Here is a 4,341-nt window from a genome sequence, read left to right as displayed (position 1 = left end):
ATGGTCAGAGAATAAAAAATGAAGAAAGAAATACTTGAATTTTCTCATTCATTGTATGTCATCTATACAATGATATTTATACAAGAAAAGCTAATAGAAAGCATAACATAATTGTAGTGGTGTGATATGTGAAATTTGTGAAAGTTGTTATAACTAAATAATTATTTATAAAGGGTATAAAGAATAAACACTGATACTTCCCCTAAGATGGAGAATGAATATTATGCAGTTCCATCTTGGAAAGAAGTGAAAAAAAACCATGAAGAATGAAGGACCTGGTAAAGATGTATTGTTATCACATAACAGATGTGCATGACCAAGATGTTTGACATACAAGTCATGTAACAAGGAGAAAAGCCAAATCAATTCACAAGTAACACTAGCCAAAGACTTATATTATGTTTCATTTGAGGACCTAGTTAATGTTGGTCCCGGGTGAACTCAACAGGGGGTGAATTGAGTTTCAAAAAATAATTTGTTAATTAAAATTAACTCAAAGCAATAAATCAAGATAAGAATATAGAGATATTAACATAATAGTTTTTACGTGGAAAACCCAAAAGGGAAGAAAAACCACGGACCCTAAAATCGAATACTGAAATTCGACAGGCAACTCCACTATGAAACTTGCGTACAAAGAGTTCTCTAGTATTTTAGTTTCCTAGTCTACCCCTTACACAAATTTTCAACTGGTATCCTAGTTTTCCAATACGAAATTCTAACCCTTTAGGATTTTGAAACCCTATCACACAAGGGTTCTCAAGTTACTCTCAATTTCCAAGAAAAAGAGACATGCTGGTATCCCAATTTCCTAGTACTAAGAACTGGTATCCAAGTTTCTCAGTACAGACCTTCAAAAAGGTCAAGAAGAAATTTACAATTAAATGATTTACCTCAATGGTTCTTTTCCTCAAGCAGATAGGTAATCTGAATTCCTATAGAGAAATACACTTTGTCAAAGGATGAATATATGAATGAATGTTCTTGAGAAAGCTTTTCAATTGATGCACAAGAATGAATCCTAATCTTGAAAATCTAATTCTCTCTTTTCTCTCTTATATATTCTTCTCTCATGAATATTGTGTTTTCTCCACTTATGAATATTGTGTTTTCTCTTCTTGAATAATATGCAATGAGCCCTATTTATAATAATAACATTTTCTTTCTCCTAAAATTCCAAAAGATATAATATTAAAATTTGAAATCTTTTCCAAAAACTAACCAGAAATCTTTTACCCTTAAATGAAATTTTAAATGCAATTTTCAAAATAAGATTTAAGATTTTTCAAATAAAAAATATTTCAAGCTTTAATATCTTATTCTATTATGCAATGCAATCCTAATCAAATCTTTGGCAAATGATATTTTATTTCTCTTACATGAAATCTAATAAGATAAAATTTATCCTAAATTTTACTTGATTCCATGTTTTTCTCTCTCTTCATGATATCTTCCATATCTTCTCCAATCTTCATGCAATCTTTAATTATCTTGAATACTATTTCAAATCATATTATTCTGAAATCTCAAACAATCAGTTCATTAGTAATTTTAAGACAATAAAATATTATCAATTAAATTAACATTAAATTGATTGTAATCCTCAAAACAAATTTTAAATCAATTAAACAATTGGGATATAACAAATATCCAACAGTTACTATGGCACTACAAAAAATATGGCATTCGTCGACATTTAATTAACTACATGTATAAAAATTGTTGCTAATATTATAAAGAATCCCAAATATGCCACACAAAAGTGAATGTCGCAAGATAGCGCATCTAGCTCGATCTATTCACTCAAAATTTTCTTTTCTTATTTTAGTTTCTCCATTTTATTTTATTTCTTCTCTTTCTCTCTCTACAATTAAAATCATTATTTTGTACCCTTTCTTGAATTTGAAACTCCTTCGATTTTTTCACTCTCTACCTTTCTCTCTCATGGCGATAGCGAGTGAGGATAAGCTTTGCAAAGGCGAAGGAGGGTTCAACAAGTTCCGCAAATGACTATTTTGGAGAACCTAAACAACATTGAGAAACCCTAACAAGAAAAATGGTTGACTCTCGAAGATCGTCGATCATCGCTTCTAGTGCCCGCAGGCTTTGCTCTTCCCTTTATCACAAGATCTTTCTTCCACCACCACATTCTTGTTCAGGTTTTATTTTATTCAAATTAATTTACCAATTCATTTTAATTTAATCAAGTTTCTCTATTTTTAGGGTTTTTTTATTTTCTTTTTGCAAATTACTGGTTTTGTTTTTCAAAATATTTTTGTTGGTGAGAAAATATAATCTCTTCTTGATTTGTGAACATATGAGGGATTTAAAATTATTAATGTCCGGTGTGCTTTGCCTTAACTGCTTGTACATACTTTGCTAAGTTTGCAAAATTGTCAAGATTTTTGGTAAATTTGATCTATCATCCCATGTATATTTCGGCATTGCTATATGGTCATCGACTTAAGGTAGTTGAATTTTCAGTTATTAGTATTAGGAATACTGATTTTGTTTTTTTTTTTGTCTTCAGGTAAGCAGGCCAGAAGATTGGGAGAAACCCCCTGTCCAAAGAAATATTTTCTTGGGAATTCAGAACTTTACGACTTTGTTGTTGTCAGTCTCTGGATGACCACACATGCTTGTTTGTTCCTTGTAGTGCTTGTCGTTTCATTATTAATAGTTACTCTGCTTTTTTATATTTCAAAATAAATTTTGAAAATTCACAGTTAGTTACTGAACACTAGAGTGTTGCTTTAAGGAATTGAAAGCTTGGTTTAGTTGTTAATAATTGCAATAAGAAAGCTGGAGTTTTAATCGCTAGTGGAATATTTCTAAGTTTTAAATGATTGTATTGTACTGCATAAAATTGGGTTTGCAGGTGTGAACTAGCTCAATGTTTGATTTTTGTCTTATCATCAAGCTAAAGTTTAGTATTTTCTGTGCAGGTTTGATGAGATAGATAATGCTTCAAAGGATTACAACGCATACAAGAACAAGTTTAGGAAGGATAATATGAAAAAAATTGTATTGTCATATTTTTTTAATGGAACTACGAAAAAAAATTGGTTACATAAAAGAAGATGATTTTTTATACAGACATTCCATGCCAAATTTCTGAATAGTTTTATTTGGCAATTATTTTCCTTGTGCAATATTCGTAGAAAAATTGATTAGTTTATATGAATTGAAAACTTGATGTCTATAAATTCTTCAATGACATAAGGTTTGGAGTTTGGTTTATATTTTACCGTGTTCACTACTTTGCCTTGAGCTACTTTCAATATTTTTTTTTATTATTGTAAGATTTATTAAATTTGAAATAATTTTAATGAATTTTTTTTATATATTTAGCCACATTTATAATGTGGCTAATAAAAAATTTCAGACATAATTAGCCACATGCTTTTATTGTGGCAAATTATATAATTTAACCATATTTGTAAAGTGGCTAAATGAACAATAATTGTGGCTAAAAAAAGGCTACCACACTCGGTCAAAATGTGGCTAAATGAATAAAATAATGTGGTTAAATTATTGCAACACCACTTTTAGACACATTCAATAAAAGTGTGGTAAAATTTGTTAGCCAAATTTTTTATTATTGTTTGCCACATTTTTAAATGTGGCTAAATAGCATTTTTTTGTAGTGTGGATTGCTTTTTGGATTTCTAGCTAATCAAATAATTGGCCAAGAAAACACAAAAACCAAAAGTAGATCTACGACTATCAAGACATGAGGCCTAATCTAAAAAAAAAAAAACATTGAGTTGAGAGGAAGAACTCAACAAGAAAAGTAAACCTGGACCAGCATTATACTTTAAGTATCAAAGAATTCTATAAAGCAACCTGCAAATGGGGAACTCTAGGAGCAGACAAGAATTGACTAAGGTGATTAACATTATAACAAATTCCATGCCTTATGATAGTTAAATAAAGCAACCAATAAACTAGTCTTCTATATTAGCTGGGATCTTGAATAAGTTCACCTTCATTCATAGAGAGTTTGGGATTCGACTCCATTGATGTAGTCTTGGGTTTGCAACCAAGATAACCAACATCATATAGAATTTACAGGGTGTATTGCCTTTGGCAGATAGAAATACCTTCAGATGAATGAGCAACTTCAAGGCCTAAGAAGTAATTCAATGAACCAAGGTTCTTCAACCTGAATTTTTTGTCCGAAAAGGTAGTGAGATGCTCTATCCGAGTAATATCATTATAGAATATAATAATATCATCAACATACACCATTATAACCATAAAATAGTCATTAGAGCAATTCATAAACAAAGGTCGAAGAAAACGTGGCAAACCACTGTTTAAAAGGCATATTTCAGACCA

The 4,341-nt window shown here is 30.2% G+C and overlaps 1 long non-coding RNA gene across 1 annotated transcript; it reads left to right on the top strand.

The window, feature by feature from the left end:
* The first annotated feature begins 1,947 nt into the window (after positions 1-1,947).
* LOC133318631 (uncharacterized) lies at positions 1,948-3,048 on the top strand. Its single transcript, XR_009752494.1, has 3 exons — positions 1,948-2,159; positions 2,531-2,613; positions 2,946-3,048. It is a non-coding gene; the product is annotated as an uncharacterized LOC133318631 (long non-coding RNA).
* The last annotated feature ends 1,293 nt before the right edge of the window (positions 3,049-4,341 follow it).

This window comes from Gastrolobium bilobum, unplaced genomic scaffold (genome assembly GCF_033153095.1).
Source record: "Gastrolobium bilobum isolate Gb01-03AN ecotype WA unplaced genomic scaffold, APGP_CSIRO_Gbil_v1 utg35675, whole genome shotgun sequence".
Lineage (NCBI taxonomy): Eukaryota > Viridiplantae > Streptophyta > Magnoliopsida > Fabales > Fabaceae > Gastrolobium > Gastrolobium bilobum.
The sequence above is the reverse complement of the archived record's forward strand: the minus strand, read 5'-3'. Positions and strand labels throughout refer to the sequence as shown.